We start from the raw sequence: 26,473 nt of genomic DNA on the forward strand, positions 1-26,473 counted from the left end.
CCTCCTTCCCACATCCAGAGCACGTCCTTGATTGTCCGACGTAAGTGACAATCGCCCTACAACCGGCGATGTACAAGTATGACGGGACGTGTTTTCGGAGTTCGATCCGTATTTGTCTGACGCCATTGAGGACAGGATACGTCTTGAAACTCGCCTATTTTTCAGCCACGTGGGATAGGACCGTTCCGTAAGGACGCAGGGCGTCTGTCACCAATTCTTCAGGCACTTCAAATGGAAGCTCAAAGACGCGGATCGTTCGGAGGCCCATGCCGGCGTGTTCAACTGTTACCGCTCCAACATTCCCGTCCGAATGACAGAAACGAAGTCCTTGTCGGTGTCGAAGTAGTAGTTCGTCACATGCCGCTTCATTTATAAGCTTGACATAGACCACGCTGCTGACTATAGACAAGTGCATTCCAACTTGAACGTCAGGTTCGATTTTCACTTCGTCCCGTAAGCCTTCGGTCGAGCATATTCGTTAACAAAACTAAATTTCAGTGTCGATTTGCGGAACGACAAGGCCATGATTCGTTCTATGTATACCGCGACACACCGCTACACACTTAACGTAAACACCTCTCACGCAGACGTGCGGCAGGGACGTAAACACCGTCCGAACCGCTGCGACGCCGAAGGCTGACTGTTACTACTGAGCTACCCAAGTACGACTCACGCCCCGTCCTCACAGCTTTACATCTGCCAATATCTCGTCTCCTACTTTCCAAACTTTACAGAAGCTCTCCTGTGAACTTGCAGAACTAGCACATCTGAAAGAAAGGATACTGCGGAGACATGGCTTAGCCACAGCCTGGGGGATGTTTCCAGAATGAGATTTTCTCTGCAGTTTCATAACAGTTTTATATCAGCGCACACTCCGCTGCAGAGTGAAAATCTCATTCTGAAAACATTTCCCAGGCTGTGGCTAACCCATGTCTCCTCAATATCCTTTCTTTCAGGAGTGCTAGTTCTGCAAGGTTCGCAGGAGAGCTTCTGTAGCGTTTGGGAGGTAGGAGACGAGATACTGACAGAAGTAAAGCTGTGAGGACGGCGCGTGAGTCGTGCTTGGGTAGCTCAGATGATAGTTCCGCTTGGGACGCGACAGTGACCGGACGTGTCGGTACTTCCGCGTAGTCGTAGCGCCGCAAGCTGTGTTTATAGAAATTCTTGGATTGTGACCTGTGATATTCTCAGTGTTTCTTCACTACCACCGTACACAGGCTTCTTAATTCACTCACAGCGGTCTCGGCCGCTCATATAGTGCAGTTATGGCTCCCAGTGTACCCTGTAAGAATACCCTGTGTTTTCCATTTGAGAAATCTTCCGGGAATGTGCAACCGAGTTCTCTAGAAATCCATGACTGGATAGTAGATATTATTGGCATCACGTCCGACCAGGTCCACACAGCATATTATGACATGGCGGAATACTGTTTCTTTGTGAAGTTTTTAGACCAGATACAACTGGAGAAAATTTTGGTTAATACCGGTGGGAAAGCAGAGTTCCGACATCGTAATCAGTCGGTGAGTACAGTTTCAATAACTAACGCTGACATTGTCTGTAAACAAGTGCGAATGTTCAATCTACCACTTGAGGTTGAGAATTGTTTTCTTAGAGATGTCCTCGCCAAATACGGTGACATCCGACAGATTAGAAAGGAAAAATGGTCGAGCCGTCACAAACTCCAATGTTCTAGTGTGGTTCGCTCAGTTGACGTGGCCGTTAAAGTCAATATCCCATCCTATATAATGGTTTGTGGTTATAAGGCTCATGTCATTTACGATGGACAAGTAGGCACTTGTTTTATCTGTAACACGAGTGGCCATTTATGAGATGATTGCCCACGGCGCGTTGTCGTACCTCGAAACAATATGCAACAACGACGGAGATTAACATTGGCTGATGTCCTAACTCATAATCGGACGCCTTTTGTGATTGTCTCCCAATCAAGTGCATCTGTGTCAGAGGACAACGATCTCGGTAACGGCACTTTCCCACCCTTACCTCAGAAACCCGTGGCCAGTCACCCCTCAGCCGCCGGTGTTGCATTATCTGTCGGTAACAAACGACGCCGTACAAGTGACGGTAGTGGCTCCGGTGACCAGGTCGTAAAAAATCAAACCGATGACGCGAAGTCACGGGCCTCCATACAGGACACGCATGTCGGATGGCTCAGTTACGACCCGCCAAATTCACATTCGAACTCCCGACGCAGAAACTGTCAATACGACTGCAGTAGAGTGTTTACAGCAATCCGTTACGCTGCCGCTTTTCGACTCGCCACAGGTGGTCAACCCATAAGAGGCGGCAGTCAGTCAACTGCCAATCGTAAGCACAGAGGATGATGCACGCGGTGTAGAGCATAACATAAACACCCGCCACCTCGGAACTGCTTCCAAACAACGCGAGGAACCGAAAATCTGTATAGAAACAGCCAGTGCGGCTCCAAATAAACACAGTGAGCCTACTGAAGCCGCGTCTTCGGACTTGCCGTCACCCGTTCCGAAGCAAGGACTTTCACATACTGCTTACAGCCATGACTCGCCGACTCCGCCGTCTTCTATGACACTTTGGACGACTGTGCGACGGCAAAATAAAGTTAAACCAAATGACTCCGTGGCTGGAAGTAAGTCAAAAAGTAAAGTCAGCGCAAAAATTGATACAAAACCTGTGGATGTAGGTTCGAAGTCCGACGGTGAGATGGACTGGGCTTCCTACGCTTCCCAACACCTACACGTCTCTGACGATCATGAGTCAAGCTTATAAGTTTTTGTTCCTGAACATTAATAGAGTTAGATTTAAAATTAGAATGCTACGGCAGTTTATCTATGACTCCGAAGCTGATATAGTTCTGTTCAGGAAGTGTCTGCCGTAAGTTTTCATGTATCAGGATTTGCAACAATCGTAAACACTGTGGAGGACGGGGGTACAGGTACGGCCATTCTATCACGAGACAGAATCCCAGTGAGCAATATCGAAATGTTGGACTCCGGTAGAGGCATAGCTTGCCAAATTATTGACGTCACCCTCATCAATATCTATGCTCCATCTGGAACGACCCTAAAATCAGAAAGAACTAACATCTTTAAACAAGACATCATCTACTTGTTACGCCGCAGCCCAACCCAGTTGATAATTAGTGGTGATTTTAGCTGTGTGATCCACAGGGAAGATGATCGCCAAACTTTAATTACTGTAGGAAACTACATGATTTGGTGCGTCACCTGCAGCTGAAGGATCCGTGGGAACTACCCTGGTAAAGTACACGTACCTGACCGCCACCGCATGTAGCCGTCTGGACCGTTTGTACATCTCTGAGAACATTTGCCAACATGTTCTGGACGCCGACGTCATTCCGGCTAGTGTGTCCGACCACTGCGTCCTCTGTGTCACGATAAATCTGGCCAAACAGCATACTAAATGACATAGGATTCCGTGGAGCCTAAATGTTTCTATTCTCGCCGATGCCAGCTACAAGATGTCATCTTTACGGTATGGGCGGATTGTCTCAAGCAATGCTGCAGATATCCGAGCAAGATAACCTGGTGGAATGTTGTTGTCAAACGGAAAATGCGATTATCCTTAAGAAACTACAGTTGGCAACGGGTGCAATATGTCAAACGCACGATTGATTTTTACCGGACAGTTCTGCGAGAGTTGTATACGACTATGTCACCAACCAACGAGCAGCTGGCGACCATCAAACAAATAAAGACGAAGCATATAAGCATAAAGCGAACGCAGCTTGAAGGACTGAAGATCAGATTTAAAGCAAAATCGCTTCAAGAGGACGAACTTGTATCGCTGTATCACCTCATAAAACATCGTGCCAATCGCAAGCGAGCTTTTATCGGGGAGCTGGACACAGATGATGGACTCCGTTTGACCCGAAAGTGATATTCTTACTCCAGTTAACCGGTACTTCACGTATCTGTACTCGCAATGCGATACACATGGCGATGACGGCGGCGAGATCGTGCGTGCTCTGCCCACCGTAGCCACGCCTGCGGAGAACTCGGCGGTCGTACACGATTTTTCTCCAGACGAAGTCCTTGAACTGATTTCTGGCTCGTCATCGAATAAATCCCCTGGCCATGATGGCGTCCGTCACGAGTACCTCCTACAGCTACTGCAGCGGTCTGGTTTTGATCAATGGGTTATTAATGTCGTGCAACATTTCGTCACGGGCATTACAACCAGAGTCAGCGTAAATGGACAGCTTACTCAACTCATCGAGGTCCACAGAGGAGTGCCGCAGGGAAGCCCTCTCTCCATGATGTTATTTGTTTTCTCGCTCGAGCCGCTCTTACGCTCTATTCATGACAAACTTGCAGGCCTTTCGATCGCTGGGACGTCCTTCGTGGTTCGTGCTTACGCCGACGACGTCGGAGTGTTACTTCGCAAAGACAGAGACGTATCAACCCTCAAGACCGCGGAAGACGAGTACTGTCGTGCTTACGGTGCTAAAATCAACGCCGATAAATGCACCTTTGTCAACAATCGAGGATTCGACGCAGTTGTTGTACCTTGGGCGAAGCGTGTCGAAGCCCACACCACTCTGGGGATGATTATCGATAAATGCCCGCTAAAAATGAATGTAAAAAATTGGAAGCAGGTCACCAATAAAATGCAAGGTGCCATCTATGAAAACAATACGCGGTCCGTTGACATTCCCCAACGCGTACGCCTCCTCAGCAGTTATATATTCTATAAAGCGTACTATACGGCCCAAATACTTAAAGTCCCCAAGAAGCAGGCCAAACACGTGATGAAACTCTTTAATAGGTTTACCTGGCAAGGGCATCTGTTCAAAGTGAAACACACCACGCTGACGTCTTCCAGACAGGCCAGCGGACTCGCCTGACATTAACAGAAAGTGTACTGCGTTATATATTAAACGAATCAACCAGTTGTTGTACAAGGAACCTCTCAGCGTAACCAGTTGGCTCTTCCGAACCTTACAAGCAACCGATATGCACCCAACCATTGATGTAGGTAAAATGCATCCTACAAACTACGACATGTCAAGCAGTTTTTCTTGAAGTGAGCTGTATTGATGGACATTATTTCATGCAGGATTTACCGACGACGCACTTGTTATTAAAAAGATGGACATCTCCAATAGTCCGGAATCCCATTGAACTTAAATACCCGAGTGTTCCTTTGAAGGCAGTTTGGGACAACATAAGTTTAACCGTCCACACTGTTGAGGTGGCGTCCACATGGTATAAAGTGGTAAACGATGTTACACCCACTAATGAAAGTTTGCATAGAATCGGCTTATGTGATAGTGATAAATGCGTCCGCTGTGGTCTCGTAGACACCTTACGCCATCGCTTCACTTGTGGCGGTCATCTCATTAACTGGAAATGGGTGCAGCAGAGGCTGGGCCTGATTACCCGCAGCAGCCCAGCCAGCCACTGCACCGACATCCTGCTCTGGCCGGACACGAAACATTTTCCCGCTACCAAGAACAACACCGTGATGCGGCTGTTAGAGAACAGTTTGTGACATATATCATCATCCACAATAGATAAGATAATCTCATTAGTTTCGAGGCTTACATGAGAACGGCACGTTAGAAGATGAAACGTTACCCAAATTTCAGGACGATGTTTGGTAACATGTTAGACATCATTTTTGAAAAATAAGGCGTAGGGTAATTCTCGACGCCGGTAAGAACACAAATCACATGCAAGACTAAGTAGCGAACAAACTACATAACGAATAAGGGGTTACAACTGTTCCTAGGACTGCTCCCGACTTCTCAATGGTGTTATTAACTTCATTTGACGTTTTACTTAATTTATGTTGACTGTGCATGTCTTTGATATCCGTTTGTATGCTCCAAATGACTTTCTGTGAAGAGTTTGTAAGACAGTGAATTGTATATATATGCAGGGTGATCAGAAAATGTGTGAAATGCTTGTAGGGATGTTACAGGGCAGGTTTTACTGAGACATAAATGTTAAGAAAGAAATTCAATACGTTGCTCTGTTTCCGAGTTATTTAGCATTGAAGTTAGCCAATCGGGGCGTCGCGCGCGTAAATTCAAGTTTCATCTAACGAGACAAAGCACTCGTTGGGCAACACCGCCCCTGGCAGGCCGCTTGGCTAACTTCAATGCTAAGTAACTCGGAAACGGAGCTACGTATCTGATTTCTTTCTTAACATTTATGTCTCAGTACAACCTGCCCTGTAACATGCCTACAAGCATTTCACACATTTTCTGACCACCCTATATATATATATATATATATATATATATATATATATAATGCTAAGTAACTCGGAAACGGAGCAACGTATCGGATTTCTTTCTTAACATTTATGTCTCAGTACAACCTGCCCTGTAACATGCCTACAAGCATTTCACACATTTTCTGACCACCCTATATATATATATATATATATATATATATATATATATATATATATATATATATAATGCTAAGTAACTCGGAAACGGAGCAACGTATCGGATTTCTTTCTTAACATTTATGTCTCAGTACAACCTGCCCTGTAACGTGCCTACAAGCATTTCACACATTTTCTGACCACCCTTTATATATATATATATATATATATATATATATATATATGGTGAGTCACCTAACATTACCGCTGGATGTATTTCGTAAACCACATCAAATACTGACGAATCGATTCCACAGACCGAACGCGAGGAGAGGGGCTAGTGTAATTGGTTAATACAAACCATAAAAAAATGCACGGTAGTATGTTTTTTAACACAAACCTACGTTTTTTTTAAATGGAACCCCGTTAGTTTTGTTAGCACATCTGAACATATAAACAAATACGTAATCAGTGCCGTTTGTTGCATTGTAAAATGTTAATTACATCCGGAGATATTGTAAGCTAAAGTTGACGCTTGAGTACCACTCCTCCACTGTTCGATCGTGTGTATCGGAGAGCACCGAATTACGTGGGGATCCAAAGGGAACGGTGATGGACCTTAGGTACAGCACATTACGTCCACATGCTAACACTTTTTCACTGGTCTTTTTCACTGACGCACATGTACATTACCATGAGGGGTGAGGTACACGTACACACGTGGTTTCCGTTTTCAATTACGGAGTGGAATAGAGTGTGTCTCGATATGTCAGGCCAATAGATGTTCAATGTGGTGGCCATCATTTGCTGCACACAATTGCAATCTCTGGTGTAATGAATGTCGTACACACCGCAGTACATCTGGTGTAATGTCGCCGCAGGCTGCCACAATACGTTGTTTCATATCCTCTGGGGTTGTCGGCACATCACGGTACACATTCTCCTTTAACGTACCCCACAAAATGGTTCAAATGGTTCTGAGCACTATGGGACTCAACTGCTGAGGTCATTAGTCCCCTAGAACTTAGAACTAGTTAAACCTAACTAACCTAAGGACATCACAAACATCCATGCCCGAGGCAGGATTCGAACCTGCGACCGTAGCGGTCTTGCGGTTCCAGACTGCAGCGCCTTTAACCGCACGGCCACTTCGGCCGGCAACGTACCCCACAGAAAGAAGTCCAGAGGTGTAAGATCAGGAGAACGGGCTGTCCAATTTATGCGTCCTCCACTTCCTATGAAACGCCCGTCGAACATCCTGTCAAGGGTCAGCCTAGTGTTAATTGCGGAATGTGCAGGTGCATCATCATGCTGATACCACATACGTCGACGCTTTTCGAGTGGGACATTTTCGAGCAACGTTGGCAGATCATTCTGTAGAAACGCGATGTATGTTGCAGCTGTTTGGGCCCCTGCAATGAAGTGAGGACCAATGAGGTGGTCGCCAATGATTCCGCACCATACATTTACAGTCCACGGTCGCTGTCGCTCTACCTGTCTGAGCCAGCGAGGACTGTCCACGGACCAGTAATGCATGTTCCGTAGATTCACTGCCCCGTGGTTTGTGAAACTCGCTTCATCGGTAAACAGGTAGAACTGCAACGCATTCTCTGTTAATGCCCATAGACAGAATTGCACTCGATGATTAAAGTCATCACCATGTAATTGCTGATGTAGCGACACATGAAACAGGTGAAAGCGGTGACGATGCAGTATGCGCATGACACTACTTTGACTCAGTCCACCGGCTCTCGCAATGTTCCGTGTACTCATGTGTGGGTTCATGGCAACAGCAGCTAACACACCAATTGCACCCGCTTCTCCTGTGACGAGCCTGTTACGGATCCGTTTGCGTGCTACGACCATACCTGTTGCATACAGTTGGCGGTAGATGTTTTGCAATGTGTGGCACGTTGGATGCTCTCTGTCCGGGTACCGTTCTGCATACACCCTGCAGGCTTCATCTGCATTTCGTCGACACTCGCCATAGATGAGTATCATCTCCGCCTTTTCAGAGTTCGAATACACCATGGTCACAGTTCCTACAACACTGCACTATCACAGACGTCTGGTAACAAGGTGTACTACAGTTGTCTGCGTGCGGAGACGAATGCAGAATAACAATAGCAGCAAGCGCTACACTGCGACAGCTAGACCAAACCACAACAGTGCACTACAGTCACACTCGTAAACACGGTCGTCATCGTAAACATGTCCCTGCAGATGCTGCTCGCCGACCGTGGCCCGTGTTTGTTACAACACGCAACTGAACGTCGGAGGTTTCAAGCGTCAACTTTAGGTTACAATATCTCCGGGTGTAATTAACATTTTACAATGCAACAAACGGCACTGATTACGTATTTGTTTATATGTTCAGATGTGCTAACAATACTAACGTGGTTCCATTTAAAAAAACGTAGGTATGTGTTAAAAAAACATACTTCCGTGCATTTTTGTATGGTTTGTATTAAACAATTACACTAGCCCCTCGCCTCACGTTCGGTCTGTGGAATCGGTTCGTCAGTATTTGATGTGTTTACGAAATATATCCAGCGGTAAAGTTAGGTGACTCACCCTATATATATATATATATATATATATATATATATATATATAGGGTGACCAGATCTGTCAATGACTGGATGGAAGCCTCAGACACGCTTAGCGATTTTACATGCCACTACAATATTCTCGGGTTCTCGACAAGATCTTTTGCTAAAGTATGATGGTTTTAGTTGTTGTGTGCTTCGCACATAGTTTTTTTTCACAGGCACGTGAATCTCTACTAACCTTTGGTTGTTGTTATTTGCGCGTTCTCTTTGAACCATGAGTGCAATAGCTTTTGCTTCGTCAGGATTTCCAGCATTTCATTACTAAACCACGGTAGATCCTTTTCATTCTTAATCGACTCATTAGGCACACATTTGTACAGAATACGATTACAATATCTTTAAACTTTGCCCACAATTCCTCTGAGTCCTTCATATTGGAACTAGATGATTGCAATTCATTGTCTAAATGAGACATTAACAACTGCTTAGCCGGTCGCGGTGGCCAAGCAGTTCTAGGCGCTCCAGTCCGGAACCGCGCTGCTGCTACGGTCGCAGGTTCGAATCCTGCTTCGGGTATGTATGTGGGTGATGTCCTTAGCTTTAAGTAGTTCTAAGTTTAGGGGACTGATGACCTCAGATGTTGAGATGTGCTCAGAGCCATTTGAATTTGAACAATTGCTTATCTGCTCTTCACTGATTTACTAACTTTTGTAACCATAGTTGTTACGATGACATCGTGATCACTAATCCTCGTCTCTATACGACACTTTCGATATGGTCCGGCCTGTCTGCAGCTGCAAGATCTAAAATACTTCCATTGCGGAGGTTCGAGTCCTCCCTCGGGCATGAGTGTGTGTGTTTGTCCTTAGGATAATTTAGGTTAAGTAGTGTGTAAGCTTAGGGACTGATGATCTTAGCAGTTAAGTCCCATAAGATTTCACACACATTTGAACATTTGAACTTCCATTGCGCGTGAGCTGCCGAACTAGCTGGTCAAGACAGTTTCCCGAAAATGTGTTCAAAAGTACTTCCCGAGACCGTCTGTTTGCATCCCCTGTAGTGCATCCGCAGACGTCCCAGTCTATACAAGGCAGGTTAAAGTCGCCTCCAACTAGTATTGCATGATCTGGGTATCTACGCGCTGCTGACCGTAGACTTACTTTGAATGACTCTACAGCTGTCATAGCGGAATTGGGCGGCCGGTAGAAACGTCCAACAATAAACTTAGTTTCTCCTAGACCTGTTATATACGATCAGGTAAGTTCACTGTCACACTCAATTTAAACCTCAATAAGACAATATCTTTGTCAAATGCAGTGGACGCTCCCCCGCCTACGGCCTTAATCTGTCTTTCCTGTAAGTATTCCATGACTTGCTAAATATCTCAGAGCTTTCTACTTTGGGTTTTAGCCAACACTCGATCCCAAGAATAATTTGAGTGTGACAACTTTCCTGGAGGGTAGTAAAGTTGGAAAGTTTTGTTACGAATACTTCGACGTTTTACTTATAAAAACTGTGACAGTCTAAATGTCTTTACTCTGAAAGTGGCCTGATATCCCTGGCAGCGAATATAGTGTAGAGAGGTCATCAGTATACCTAAAATTACCGCCTAGCCTAAACAAAACCATATGCACTCCACAGGAACTCTGCTACCCAAGTAGCTGCTTCCATTGAGTAGCCCCTGACCCATCAAGGAGTGTCTGCACCCGATAACGCAAGTATAGAAATCTGCAGCCAAGACCGCCACAGAGTCGATGAAGTCTTTGATTGAGACCCTCGACTTGGCTCCAAACCAAAGGACCCTGACAAACTCAATGCTGCAAATTGCAAGTTCTGCTTGCACATCACGAACGAGGCCAGCAGGTTTCACCATCTCCACCAACCGCCGGTATGAAACGAGGTTGGCATCAGAATCCACGTGACAGCCGTCGTTGGTGCTGAGGCAAAGGCTCAACTTGCAGACGACTGCACACTAAACGCTCAATAGCCGCAGGCAGGGCTGCCTCCACGTTTCGGATGAGGCACCTAAAGGTTGTTAACACGCCAAAAGTTGAAGCTCCCGATAACTAGCAAGCTCCTGTCCTCGTGATCCTGCTCAAACCCTCCTGAAGGAAGGGCCACCCGTTCACCTACAGGGCGAATGGGCGTGGCCAGACTACCAGTCTCGGCATTGGCCCTCCGCCTCGAGCGACGCGTTACCATTCGCCACTCTCCTTGCGGCGAGGGCAGATCCACCACGTTGGGTCAAACAAGCGACACCTGAGGTGTCCCATGCGACGTACCAGAATTCTCCGCCGCAGCAACACCCTGGAGCAGCAGCCTGAAGACGGCTGACCATAGCAAAGACCACATTCAAGTGTTCGCGAACTAAAGCCAGCTCCTCCTGCGTCCGCACACAACTAATTCAAGAAAAAAACTATAGAAGCTGGCAGATGCCTAGATATGCAAACCCATCCTGACGTGTCACGAATGGACGCTGAAGCATTAGTGGAGTAGCTCGCGTTTCAGAAGAAATGACAACTGAGCTACAGACTGTCTGAATTTCCACTGAAATATTATAAAGCATGCATGAAATTTAAGCAATATCCAAGGTGATTTTTTCCGTCGTGTGCAAACACTAGGAATTGATCGATGAGAAGATGAGGAACAAAAAAGGTCAAATGGACTTACGTCCGAAATGCATGGTTTCCACGCTAGAGACCATTTATTCAGTCACACATTCCTACAAAGACTGCCATCCCAACTTGCTTATATCGTAACCGTGAGACTATGTCCCCTACTTCGCGATAATAGAAAACGAGCTGATCTTCTTTAAAGTTTTCGATACCCTCAGTGAGTACTATCTGGCAAAGATCTCCTACCGAGCAGTAGTACTAAAAAAGAGAACGGATAGCCGTAGTTGAGACAGTTAGTAGATTTGTTGCATCTATGTATTCTGCCGATAAAACGCTGTCATTGGTTTACCTTCCCCACAACATTTTCTTGTTAATGGTCCAATTTTATTGATCGTTATTGCAATTCCTAAGTATTTAGTTCAGTCTACAAATTTTGTGCTGTTTCTCGTGTACTCGAAGTTAACGGATCTATTTATTATTTACTTATTGATCGTATGGCTTTTGATGCGTTGGGGAGACACAGAGTGTAGAGCATAATGTATACAATACAGAATCTTATAAATAAACATCTAGAGCATTTATCTAATATATCGTCTTTGGAGTCACCAACAGAAAACTTTTCGTCTACTATCGCATGATCGTGTGCAGCATTCTTTGTGATGTGTATAATGGTCTGTGGTTCCCCGCAATCACAAAGTGATGACGCTCATTTACTCCTTCTGTGTAAAAAGCATGCACATCTGCCACGTTGGATTCTACTTCTGCTTAGCAATGACCACGTTTTTAGTGGTGTGTCAAATGTCGGAGGTTTTTGGGTGATACACGGAATATTATTTTGTTGTGCGGTCCATTCGTGTCTCAGGACCAAACTGACCAAAAAACTTGGACTCTGAATTGTCTGCAGCGATGTCCAAGCGTAGCGCGCCGGCCCGGTCCGAAATGGTTGCACAACGAGTAAAAAACATGCAAGGAGCATAATGCCACACATTGTGCAATAGAGAGCGTCAAGGACACTTGATTTTGCACCTTGTCATCACTGCACAGGAGCAGTAAGGATATTTGTTAACAGGAGAGCAGGAGCACATTCAATTACCCGTGTGGTGGAATCATATCACGAACCACTATAAAGGGTAATTTTTTCCATCTTCTACAAACTCTTGGGATTTATTGATGAGAGGATAGGAAACAAAAAAAGTCTAGTGAGCTTATGTCCGGAAATGCATGGTTCCCATGCTGAAGACCATTTATTCAATCATACATTGTTACAGAGACTGCGGTTTAATAAGCGCTGTACCATGCAGTCACAGTTACGGTATGTGTTGAAAATGGTTTCCATGTGCCTCAACACATGCGTGCACGCCCCTTGGCATGTTCTGTCTCACACGCTCACATTGTCCAGGATGCTGCCGACCAGTGTCTAAGGCAGCATGAATATGCTGCTCCAGTGTCTCCACATGTGGAATGGACTCTGCATACACAATACTTTTGAGATGGGCTCATAATCAGAAATCACACGGGTTGAGATCTGGTGAACAAGCAGGATATGCAACTAGACCCCCTCGTCCTATCACTGGACCAGGGAAGACACGATTGAGTTGCGTCCGTACGCCAACGGTGAAATGGGCTGGAGCACGATCATGTAGCAGCCACATAACCCTTGGAATCATCAGTGGCACTTCTTCCAGCAGAAGAGGCAAAGTCACCCGCAAAAAACACCGATAGTTTCGGCCTGTTAGGCAACGTAGAAGGAAAACTGGTTCAAAAATACGGTCGCCCATTATCTTGGCCGACACATTCAGGCTGCACCGATATGGATGATTTACTGTCACCATACGATAGTGGTTCTACATACCATCTCACAGACGAATGTTATGAAAGGTGAAGATACCACTTCGCGTAAAGATGTCCTCATCTGTAAAGAAGATGGATGACACAAATCCTGGAATCGTGGTTGCCAGGTGAAGAAACCAGTAGGCCTGCATACGCTGTAAATTATAAGGGTAGTAACAATTGTCATGGAGAATGTTCCACATGGTCGTGTTGCTTACCCTGTACCGGCGGGCCAACTCCCGCGTACTGAGATGGCGGTCTCCTTCCACAGTGTTAATCACATTTTCCTCCAAGTCTGGTGTCCGAACATTACTGGTACGTCCTTCACGATTTCCTGATTCCTGAAACGACCTTGTGTCACACAAACGGCAAAATGCTGTTGCAAACATTTAATGCTGTGGTTGTTGTCGGTAGGGATAGGTCTCCTGATACAACCTTGCTGCCTACCGCCTGTTGCCTTTGCCTTTCCGTTAGTAAACACCATGCCGGTAAGCTCTCGATTCGACTACTGGACCATTGCGTACAACGCTGTATCACATCCACCACAAAGTGCGTCAGCAAGAGAAGCGAATTACAACATTAGCAATTACTTTGGCATGAGCGGGCTCTAGGGCGTGACGTATGAGGAACAGTACCATCCTCTAGGAGGAAACCATGCATACTGTAACTGTGGCTGCATAGTGCATTGCGTATTAGACTGCAGTCTCTGTAACGAAGTATGACTGAATAAATGGTCTGTAGCGTGGAAACCATCGATTTCCGGACACAAGTTCATTAGACGTTTCCCATTGATCAATCCCTAGAGTATGTACACAGTGGAAAAATCGCCCTGTTTACTACTATGAAAACACAGTAAAAACTAAATACGTAACTTGCTGGCCTGGAGATGTGTGTCAGGCGATATCTGGAGCCGGACTCGGATTCTGTAACGGAATAGTCACTACTAGCCATAAAAAAAGACTGGTATTAGACAAGAAGTAAATGTTGCGTTCATTACAACTACATTTGAAAAATACGGACTCAACTGGAAAGACCATGTGCAGTGTACGTCTATTAACAGAGTAACTGAGGCTGACTACTTTATAACATAAAAGGAAAGAGAAACTTTAGATATCCTTTAAGAGCAGCTGTACCTTCGTAGGAGCCAAAATACAAAAAAAAATTTTTGCTCATAAGCATTCTTTGGAGTGTATTTTACTAGAGAAATATGTTTTCTAAGGACATTTTAAACATTAAAGACTAAATATTCATTTACTTTAAGGGCAGCACATGTTGCCATGCCCTCTTTTTGCCTTCTGTCAACTTCTTGAACTTCGAAAACCTAAATCGCTGATTTGTGAAAATATTTCGTGCTCTCAGTTGTCTGCCCTGTTTGTGCGCTACATTCACTCGTTCCTTGTCCTTCCAGAATCCAAATGAATCATTTAACTGTGTCATACGGTCTAGAATTCCTAATTGTAGGCAAAGATACATTGAATTTGGGTGTTTATGACGCAGTTCTTTCATTTAATCATGGCAATGTGGGGTGAGTTAGGCAGCATCAAAAGTTAGGCATACAACGGGGGGGAAATATGGTGATGGCATGTTGCGAACTGGATGCTATCCGTGTGAAGGGAGCAGATTATGAAGTTACTATGATTTGCTAGGAAGGCACGAATGCACTCAAGGAATGCTAAGAGAATCAGGGAGGATGAAGAAAAAGCAGATCACCCAGGATGTGGTGTAGGAACGTTCTAATGTAAGTAACAAACTGTGTTTATCTTTAAAGACGGGTACTTGTGATTTTATTTTTTAATGATTAGGTACATTTTTTCAGGAACTTACCGTTATAGAACAAAGAAACTTACACAACTTACATAAACTGGGCTGAATATCAATGATGCAATTTTGAAAGAAGTTCAGTTTAATATTGTACAAATTATGAATTAATAAAGCTTAAATAGTGGAAAAAATTTTACAACTTTGCAGAAAAATCTCTAATAAATAAATTATGTAAGCTACTTATGTACAAAAATTAGGCAATAGGGAGAGGCTCTTCCTCCACCAGCCATTAAAATTTTATAACATTCTCATGAACCGTTCACGAGAAAAATGTACCTGAAATTGACAAATTTAACATTCTAATTACACTACTGGCCATTAAAAGTGCTACACCACGAAGATGACGTGCTACAGACGCGAAATTTAACCGACAGGAAGAAGATGCTGTGATATGCAAATGATTAGCTTTTCAGAGCATTCACACAACGTTGGCGCCTGTGGCGACACCTACAACGTGCTGACATGAGGAAAGTTTCCAACCGATTTCTCATACACAAACAGCAGTTGACCGGCGTTGCCTGTTGAAACGTTGTTGTGATGCCTCGTGTAAGGAGGAGAAATGCGTACCATCACGTTTCCGACTTTGATAGAGGTCGGATTGTAGCCTATCGCGATTGCGGTTTATCGTATCGCGACACTGGTGCTCGCGTTGTTCGAGATCCAATGACTGTTAGCAGAATATGGAATCGGTGGGTTCAGGAGGGTAATACGGAACGTCTTGCTGGATCCCAACGGCCTCGTACCACTAGCAGTCGAGATGACAGGAATCTTATCCGCATGGCTGTAACGGATCGTGCAGCCACGTCTCGATCCCTGAGTCAACAGATGGGGACGTTTGCAAGACAACAACCATCTGCACGAACAGTTCGACGACGTTTGCAGCAGCATGGGCTATCAGCTCGGAGACCATGGCTGCGGTTACCCATGACGCTGCATCACAGACAGGGGCGCCTGCGATCGTGTACTCAACGACGAAACTGGGTGCACGAATGGCAAAACGTAATTTTTTCGGATGAAGCCAGGTTCTGTTTACAGCATCTTGATGGTCGTATCCGTGTTTGGGGACATTGCGGTGAACGCACATTGGAAGCGTGTATTAGTCATCACCATACTGGCGTATCAACCGGCGTGACGGTATGTGGTGCCATTGGTTAAACGTCTCGGTCACCTCTTGTTCGTACCGACGGCACTTTGAATAGTGGACGTTACATTTCAGATGTGTTACGACCCGTGGCTCTGCCCTTCATTCGATCCCTGCGAAACCCTACATTTCAGCAGGATAATGCACGACCGCATGTTGAAGGTCCTGTACGGGCCTTTCTGGATACAGAAAATGTTCGACTGCTGCCCTGGCCAGCACATTCTCCAGATCTCTCACAAACTGAAAACGTCTGGTCAATGGTGGCCGAGCAACTGGCTTGTCACAATACGCCAGTCACTACTCTTGATGAACTGTGGTATCGTGTTGAAGCTGCATGGGCAGGTGTACCTGTACACGCCATCCAAGCTCTGTTTGACTCAATCCCCAGACGTATCAAGTCCGTTATTACGGGCAGAGTTCTGGGTACTGATTTCTCGGGATCTATGCACCCAAATTGCGTGAAAATGTGATCACATGTCAGTTCTAGTATAATATATTTGTCCAGTGAATACCCGTTTATCATCTGCATTTCTTCTTGGTGTAGCAGTTTTAATGGCCAGTAGTGTATATAAGGTACAACGTCCACTTAAAGAGATAGCGTGAACAATTCTGAGCGTAGCAAGCCAAAAGCGCTAACCCTTGACAAGGGCGTTGGTGAAGCAAGTATAGTCTCCTTACGGCAGGTTGTAGCGGAGGAACTGTCATCTGGCATTTTAGCCAGGTACAGAATGAATATAATAGCCAATTTCGGCCAGTTCAGTGCCGAGGTGAAGCAGGACAGGCTGTACTGTACAGTGGACGTATCAAGTAGCGACGCGAGGTGGCGCCCGTCGGCCTTCGGCTGCCCAGGTCGGCGCGACAGCGGGGTCGTTATCGCCGGTGGCGCCATCTGCGACGGCCCTCGATGCCGGTGTTGCGGCGGCCACGCGCACCCCGTGCAGCCAGCCGGCTGATAGCTAAAATGCCCCCGTTTTACGGCCGGTAATATTCATTAAACACGGCCAGGGCGGGCCGCGGCGCCATTAACCAGCCGGACACGCGGCCGTAATGAGCGCCGTAATGAGATGTTGAGTCATCGGAGCGGCAGCGGCTGCGGGCGGGCGTGGGCGGCGGGCAGGCCGCGTGTTCAAGACCGGCGCGAGGCGGCACCAGCCCTGCCAGGGGCCCCTGGCACTCGAGCCGCCGCCGCCGCTGGCGAGGTCGTCGACGGGACGAGGGCGCCTGGGGAGGCGCCGAGCGCCGCGGGCCGCGCTCCGGGACTTCAAAAGGGGAAAAAGAGAGCCGCGCTCTGCAGCCGCGTGCTCCTGCTAATTGCCTTACTGCGTCGCGCGCGCCGCCCCCAGACCGATGACGTCCGCTTTCCGGAGGACGGCTGCTGCTTAAATCTTTCCCCCCTTCCTACTGCCGCGGATCGTGTTCTCGAGAACCGACGTCGACTGATCGAACACCGCAACGGGGAACAATACATCCGGTTTCTCGGAGTGGTTCCGCACTTGTCGACAGTGCACGAGGATACAACGACAAGCGTTAACTGGTCCATGGAATCTCGCTCCACGTCAGTTGTCATACATCGACTGATCGAATACCGCAACGGAGTCCGCACTTGTCGACAGCGCACTTGTCGACAGCACACGAGGCCAGCTCTATGGCAACATTTCTGCTTTGTCTGCTTGTGGCCCTAGTTACAGCTTACCTGCATTTTGTTACTCGTATTGCCCCACGAAGAGACTGGTTTCCCATGCCCTAGCCTTGCGTGGAATATCCTACACGCATTAAGGGGGGTAGGACGTCAAACGGGCCGACTTGGAGCAGGAGAGGCACCACAGGACATTTCAATTTCCACTGTCTATACTTTTACAAATAAATTTATAAAACTTCGTCAGCATGACCGGGAAGGATTCAGAATTCACACTCTTAGCAGTGGAAGTTGTAAAACATAACGGAATAATTTTTTTACATGTGAAAATTCATCATTTTTTCACTTACTAATGGCAGCATTTGTTGCTATAGGTACACTTTTCTTCGTAAGAGATTCTTCGATGAATTTTGCACAACATACAAACCATACTTAAAGGTGTATGAAACTCTAGAATTTTCCAAATCTATTAAATACTGTGGTAAAAACTGAGGTAATTAACTACAAAATTTGTGTTTTTGCTAAACATGAAGTTTAGAATGTAACAGCACATTCCTTTTTTCATAGATTGAATAAATTCTAGAGTTTCATGCGCCTGTAAGAATGGTATGTTATTGTTGTTGTGGTCTTCAGGCCTGAGACTGGTTTGATGCAGCTCTCCATGCTACTCTATCCTGTGCAAGCTTCTTCATCTCCCAGTACCTACTGCAGCCTGCATCGTTCTGAATCTGCTTAGTGTATTCATCTCTGGGTCTCCCTCTACGATTTTTAGCCTCCACGCTGCCCTCCAGTACTAAATTGGTGATCCCTTGATGCCTCAGAACATGTCCTACCAACCGATCCCTTCTTCTGGTCAAGTTGTGCCACAAACTCCTCTTTTCCCCAGTTCTATTCAATACCTCCTCATTAGTTATGTGATCTACCCATCTAATCTTCAGCTGGTCAAGTTGTGCCACAAACTCCTCTTTTCCCCAATTCTATTCAATACCTCCTCATTAGTTATGTGATCTACCCATCTAATCTTCAGCATTCTTCTGTAGCACCACATTTCGAAAGCTTCTATTCTCTTCTTGTCCAGACTATTTATCGTCCATGTTTCACTCCCATACATGGCTACACTCTATACAAATACTTTCAGAAGTGACTTCCTGACACTAAAATCTATACTCGATGTTAACAAATTTCTCTTCTTCAGAAACGCTTTCCTTGCCATTGCCGGTCTACATTTTATATCCTCTCTACTTCGACCATAATCAGTTATTTTGCTCCCCAAATAGCAAAACTCCTTTACTACTTTAAGTGTCTCATTTCCTAGTCTAATTCCCTCAGCATCACCCGACTTAATTCGACTACATTCCATTATCCTTGTTTTGCTTTTGTTGATGTTCATCTTATATCTTCCTTTTAAGACACTGTCTTATGGTATGTATGCTGTGCAAAATTCATCGAAGAATCTCTCTAACTTATGAAGAAAAGTGTACCTATAGCAACAAACGCAGCCATTAGTAAGTGAAAAAATGATGAATTTTCACACGCAAAAAAATTTATTTTGTTATGTTTTAGAACTTCCAATGCAATGAGTGTGAATCCTGAATTCTTCCTGGTCATGCTGACAAAGTTTCATGAATTTATTTGTAAAAGTATAGACACTGGAAATTATGGAAATTAAAATGTCCTGTGATGCCCCTCCTGCTCCAAGTCGGCCCGTTTGACGTCCTACCCCCCTTAAGTCCGTCGTTCGCTCCGTCACGTAGTTTTTTTTGTAAAATGTGTTTTTATCTCTTCCCATGTTCCCGTTCTCTCCCACAATTGCAGTATTGATCTTGCCTCATCCGCAGTTTTTGCTCTTACAAAATGTGTAAACGAGAGTCCATGATCCACTGGCTTCACTAACTCAAATGGTGAATCAATATTTTTAATGGATTCCTCCAAGTTCCTCATGTTGCCATCAAAAGACTTCTCTAGAATACACAACGCTTCCGTAGCATTTATTTCATGTTTACAGATGAAGAAGTTACAGTTAGCACCTTTAGTACCACTGTTGCAATGACTACAATTTCGTTTAGACAAGTACCAGTTTCTCTCGATGCTTGGCGATGAGTCACTGGCACTTGCGTCGACCTTGTGGCTGTGCTCAGCGGAACGGGGCGTTCCCATTGAACGAGAATGCAGCCTTGTGTTTCACCAACACTGCTTCTTGCAGCAATGGCTGTGGTGGCTGTTGGACGCTCAACGCCATGTTGTCAGTGCCATAATTTGCCCAGCACACTGCTATGACTCCGTGTTAGAATCTATTGGCGTGGTACGAATTTCTCTCTGGCTGAAAGTTGTGAGTCGCCGCAAGTTCCTGCTATTTGCCGCAGTCGCTGTAGCAACCAGACCTAGTAACCCTGTTTAACCTTTTTTCTACCCTACATCTGATAACAGTTAGGCTTTTTCTGCCTCGTCTCAATCGTGAGTGTGGCTTGGGATTCGGCGACAAGGTTCGGGGAGAAAGGGAATCTCCACGCGGAGTGGCCACGCGGTTTGAGGCGTCATGTCACGGGCTGCGCGGCCCCTCCCACCAGAAGTTCGAGTCCTCCCTCAGTCTTGGGTGTGTGTGTTGTTCTTAGCATAAGTTAGTTTAAGTAGTGTGCAAGTCTAGGGAACGATGACCTAAGCAGTTTGGTCCCTTAGGAATTCACACACATTTCAACATTTTTTGAAAGGTAATTTAGTCATCTGGCCTAAGTGAGAGGGAGTCTTGACTAGACTATGGCGTCAAAACTCCCTTATAATGAAAGGTAAGAATAGGAATTAGTACTGAATAACGAACACTGTTTTTGACCTCCTAACTTTATTCAGAATACACTCAGCCTAGAATACATTTGCTCGAAATGAGTTGTATCCACGAAAGACCATGTCTTTACACAGAGATGGTGATTACCTAGCACTATTCCATCTATTTTGCACTCACAAGGCGGCGCACACGGAAGTCCTCAGCTACCCAGCTACAGCTCCATCTACTGTTCCAGACTACTGCAGATAACGCTACTCAGTACTGCTCTGGTAATAACTTCGGCTATTTCAGCTAATAACGCTACGTCTCCACTGGCACTAGGACCTGTCTGTTCTACCTACTGCAACACGACAAGCTACTGTAAAGGAAAGAGACACTTCATTTAATCCCAAACACGCGATCGTAGGCGCTCAGATGGCTGCTAAGATCAACTCATATTCGTGTTGACAGCTAAAATAAGCTTGACAGGAGCACGTGGAGGGCCACTTTCACACTATGCTCCACAGATGAGGTTGTCTCTGGACTTCCACTGGCCGCTAAGGGGACCGGGAAAACCCGTCAAAGGGGCAGCACCATGGCTGCTCGTTTCTCATGAGCGCTTCTCGCGTCCAGTGCAAAATTAAAGCTTGCCCCAAAGTTAATAATGAACCATGTGTCACTAATAATAATAATAATGTCGTGTGACTGGGGCCTCCCGTTGGGTAGACCGTTCGCCTGGTGCAAGTCTTTCGATTTGACGGCACTTCGGCGACTTGCGCGTCGATGGGGATGAAAGGATGACGATTAGGACAACACAACACTCAGGTCCTGAGCGGAAAAAATCTCCGATCCAGCCGGGAACCATGTGTCACTGAAGAGCCAGTAGGGTCATTTGAAGCGAAAAAGATGAAGACGCGCCTTGGATATCAGCATTAGTTTCAAATGGTTCAAATGGCTCTGAGCACTATGGGACTTAATATCTGTGGTCATCAGTCCCCTAGAAATTAGAACTACTTAAACCTAACTAACCTAAGGATATCACACACATCCATGCCCGAGGCAGGATTCGAACCTGCGACCGTAGCAGTCGCGCGGCTCCGGACTGAGCGCCTAGAACCGCTAGAGCACCGCGGCCGGCCGCATTAGTTTCTAAGTTATCGTAAGCTAAATGTTATAAATAATTCCTGAACTCTAAATGTGAATAGCACGGCAAGTCATTATGCGATTGCAACAAAAAAAACAAACAAACAAATGCGTGTGAAATGTTATGGGACTTAACTGCTAAGGTCATCAGTCCCTAAGCTTACACACTACTTAATCTAAATTATCCTAAGGACAAACACACACACCTATGCCCGAGGGAGGACTCGAACTTCCCCCGGGACCAGCCGCACAGTCCATGACTGCAGCGCCTAAGTCCGCTCGGCTAATTCCGCGCGGCAATTGCAACAAACAAGGTGTTTACGGATACATCTCGCAGAACTGCATCGGACTGTGATAGCAGATTTAATGAAATTATTCACACACACAGGCCAACGGCCTTGCCACAGCGGAAACACCGGTTCCCGTCGGATCACCGAAGTTAAGCGCTGTCGGGCTGGGCTAGCACTTGGATGGATGACCATCCCGTCTGCCGAGCGCTGTTGGCAAGCGGGGTGCACACAGCCCTTGTGAGGCAAACTGAGGAGCTACTTGATTGAGAAGTCGCGGCTCCGGTCTCGGAAACTGACATACGGCCGGGAGAGCGGTGTGCTGACCACGTACCCTTCCATATCCGCATCCAGTGACGCCTGTGGGCTGAGGATGACACGGCGGCCGTTCGGTACCTTTGGCCCTTCATGGCCTGTTCAGGAGGAGTTTTCGTTTTTTTTATTCACACGCATAAATCAGAGGCTAAAAAGTAGATTTCCTCTATTAAAAACAGCTTTTGTTACTAAATAGGTAGAGAAACATTAAAAGTAGCGGCAGTACTCTAACTTTAGATATTAGGAAATTATTTAATGTCTAATTTAAATTGTTTATAAATAAACTACGACAGATAAAAGAAGAATGATAACAGTATAATATTTTTCGGAGTTCCTTCTTTCGGACATCATACGATTTTTTTTTTTTTTTTTTTTTTTGCGTTTTGTTTGATACAAGCCGCACATCAAAAGTCTGTGTGTAACCATTGAGGAATTTATAGTTTGAGATATTGTGGGAGTTTCAAGTTTTTCTAAAGATCACACAATTACTCGTTGTTTATTCAGCCGCTCAAATGGTTAAAATGGCTCTAAGCACTATGGGACTTAACATCTGAGGTCATCAGTCCGCTAGGCTTAGAACTACATAAACCTAACTAACCTAAGGACATCTCACACATCCATGCCCGAGGCAGGGTTCGAACCCGCGGCCGTAGCAGTCGCGCAGTTCCGGTCTGAAGCGCCTAGAAGCGCTCGGTCACAGCGGCCGGCTATTCAGCCGCCTCCTGGAGGAAACTCGGTCAGGCTCTGAAATTAATGTATTTTGATCTGTGTCTTTTGATTTTTCTGTTTTCTTAATGGAAATAAACTCGAATTTATGAAACTTAAAAAATGCGTGAGTACATGCATGGTTTTTGCTTTGCAACTCCTGCCTGTATTTGTAGTAAATACTTCTGTGGAATACTGGGTACATTGTGACGAATGTGAGTTGGAGTCCCATAAGACGAAACGTAGCCAAACTTGTAAGTCCAGCCACGTTTACGGGGGCCAACTGAAGTGTTTGTGCTGCGTAATGTGAGGGAAAATCTTTTCGTACAGTAGCACGAGCGGGCTACGAGATGATATACAATTCGTGAATAGAAATTTGATTTTCGGAGGGTTGGTGAGCCAGATTGTATTTTATTTCGTCGTGCACACTGCGTGCACATTCCCATACAACCCGTACGGTCGCACTACCCCTGACTCCTGTCTGCTCTGACTACCGAGATCCTATCTTCGGAGTGTCTGCATCTTGAGTTTTAATCAGTTTCCGCTTCGCTCCCACCAGACCTTGACTTGGAGGAACGTTAAAGGGTGCTCGCCACTCAGTGGCTCTAATTATGCACTGTTTTTGAGAATCTGACGGAGGGAGGCGTCTGATGCAAATTCACGTCCTGAACCAGCTACAGGCTCTGCATGACATAATATATGTTCCCTTCCAGAGACTCTCTCCCCTATCGATCTCTTACTCTCGCTATGAATGATACTTAGTGCTTACAGTCTTAAGGGCAGCTGGCGTCCCTACGGCACCACTGGCTGAAAAGAGTACTTCTGTAAGACTTGTAATTCTGTAGTTGTTTACTGTAGTCACGCCTCTGTCTCGCTACGTAACTTTTACCCCCAAAACATGTATTTTCTCTTCAATTCCATTCAATACCTCTTCATTAGTTATCCGATCCACCCACATAACCTTCAGCATACTTCCATAGCACCAGATTATAAGTCAGTCCCTGGTAGCTGGGTGGCCAGCGCGACGGAATGTCATACCTAACGGCCCTCGTTCGGTTCCCGAGATTTTCTCCTCTCAGGGACTGAGTGTTGTGTATTCCTTATCATCATACTTTGATCCACGTCGACGCGCAAGTCGCAGAAGTGGCGTCAACTCGAAAGACTTGCACCAGGCGAACGGTTTACCCGACGGGAGGCCCTAGCCACACGGCATTTCCATTTACCAGATTCCAAAAGCTTCTGTTCTCAACTTGTATGAATATTTGACTATCCAAGCTCACCTTGCGTACACTCCGGATAAATACCTTCAGAAAAAGCTTCCTAATACTTACGTTTACATTTCAAGTTAGCAAATTTCTCTTTTTCAGAAACGCTTTTCTTGCTATTGTCTGTCTACATTTTATATCCTCTCAGTCTTGGCAACTGTCAGTTATTTTGCTGCCCAAATAGTAATTCTCGTTTACTAGTTTCAGTGTCTCATTTCCTAATCTAATTCCCTCAGCGTCGCCTGATTTTTTACTACGTTCCATGCCAGTGATATTATCATTGCTTGTAACTATTTCAGAAGCATGGTCACAAGAAAAGGCAATGTCACTATAAAGCTATTATTAGCTTACTGGACACCGAATACAAAGTTTATGCAAAATAGGAAACAATTTAAAGGTTATAGCTGAGAGTTTATTGGATGAAGGACATATTGGACTTCGGAGCGGCAGGTCGACAACAAGAGAAGTATTTATAATTAAACAAATAATAGAAAAACAGAGGGACTGTAATAGGGAGAAGTATTTAGCATCCTTTGATTTTATTAAGGCATTCGATAATGTTGAATTATGAGGAAATAAGGATATCCACAACACCCAATAAACGTTTTAGAAAGCCTGTACAAACAGACGACTGTAATTTAGAGATAAATGGAACTCCAACACAGTCTATAGCAACATACAAAGGAATTAGGCGGGGGTGAAATGTTGTACTCACACCTTTTATAATTTACTTAGAGGGTGCAATTGGGAAGTAAAGGAGTTTTTTAACCAGGGGAATTAAGAGTAAACGGAATTCCCGATTCAATAGTAACGCCAACTGCTGGCGGAGAATGAAATGACCCACAAAAAGAAATACATTTATTAGGTACGATTTCTGAAGAGTGCCACTTGAAGATTTCAAAAAATAAGACAGAAACAATGGCTTTTAAGGGCAACGTGTAGTGTTGAGTTTCTACCCTAATCCCTCCATCTAACGACGTTAGACTTCTTCCTGTGGGGAATTCTGAAGGACGCCGTCTACGCCACACAGCCACATACTTTGGATGAGATGGGAGACGCGATTGTGACTCCCTGTGAATCCGTTTCATTGGCAATCGTAAGGAGTTTGTGTCTGTTCCGCAGTGTTGCAGACGCTTTACTGATGCCGAAGGAGGACACTTCGAACATCTTCAAGACTAAAACTCCGTCAGTAAAGTCGCGACCATGTACATGACTTAAAAATAAAGAGTTTTTATTGTTTTCGTTCAAGTTATTAAAGTTCAGTGTTAACCCCTTTTCGGAACACATCGCATATAAAAGCACAGGCTAACATTTTTGTATCATGAATTTTGATATTTGTTTCGTGAATTTTGACATTTGATTGATTGACATTAACATTTGATTTGATTCTCTATGGTGCGAGAAATGGCACTGGCTGACCAACGGTTTTCAAACTTTTTGTGTCCTCGACTTCCCTGACGTGAATATACGAGTGAACACCTGTTGTTCCTTTCGCACGTGACAGCCAACTCGAAGTAGTTGGCTTAAATAAACTTAAGATTCGAAAAAAGTCTAAGAGTAGTTATTTATTTATTATCTGTTGATATAACACATTTTAATCAACTTTTAATATTATTACATCTTATTCGTGCAACGAAATCAATGGGAAGGATGAGCTTGCTTTTTTATCATCAAGCTCTTCAAATCTTGGTACAAGGTTGCAAACTGTGAATTGCATCTCTTTTTTCGCATTGATATGTGATCGATATTTCTTGTTGATAACCACCTCTGAAAAATCTACGGCACATAAGTAGGATGTTGCAGACAACATTAAAATTCGTAAGGCTTTGTTAACTGTCGATAATCCTACTTCCCAAATACCAAAGCTCAAGAAGTAATGAGGAAACGAGCTCCGAATGAACGTCGAGTATAAAGAAACATAAAAAATTGCTGTTGTTCTTCAGCGGTAACTGTTGATCGAAGTTCTGTGCTGAAAGGATATCTGATCCAATTGTGTTGATCAACTTCATCAGGAAAGTACTACAGAAAGTAATCACTGAGTTCTATTACAT

General features: G+C 45.1%; 1 pseudogene; it reads left to right on the forward strand.

Annotated features, from left to right (window-relative positions):
- Nucleotides 1-22,238: 22,238 nt before the first annotated feature.
- Nucleotides 22,239-22,356, forward strand: LOC124790619 (annotated as a pseudogene).
- Nucleotides 22,357-26,473: the final 4,117 nt, after the last annotated feature.

This window comes from Schistocerca piceifrons, chromosome 3 (assembly GCF_021461385.2).
Source record: "Schistocerca piceifrons isolate TAMUIC-IGC-003096 chromosome 3, iqSchPice1.1, whole genome shotgun sequence".
NCBI lineage: Eukaryota > Metazoa > Arthropoda > Insecta > Orthoptera > Acrididae > Schistocerca > Schistocerca piceifrons.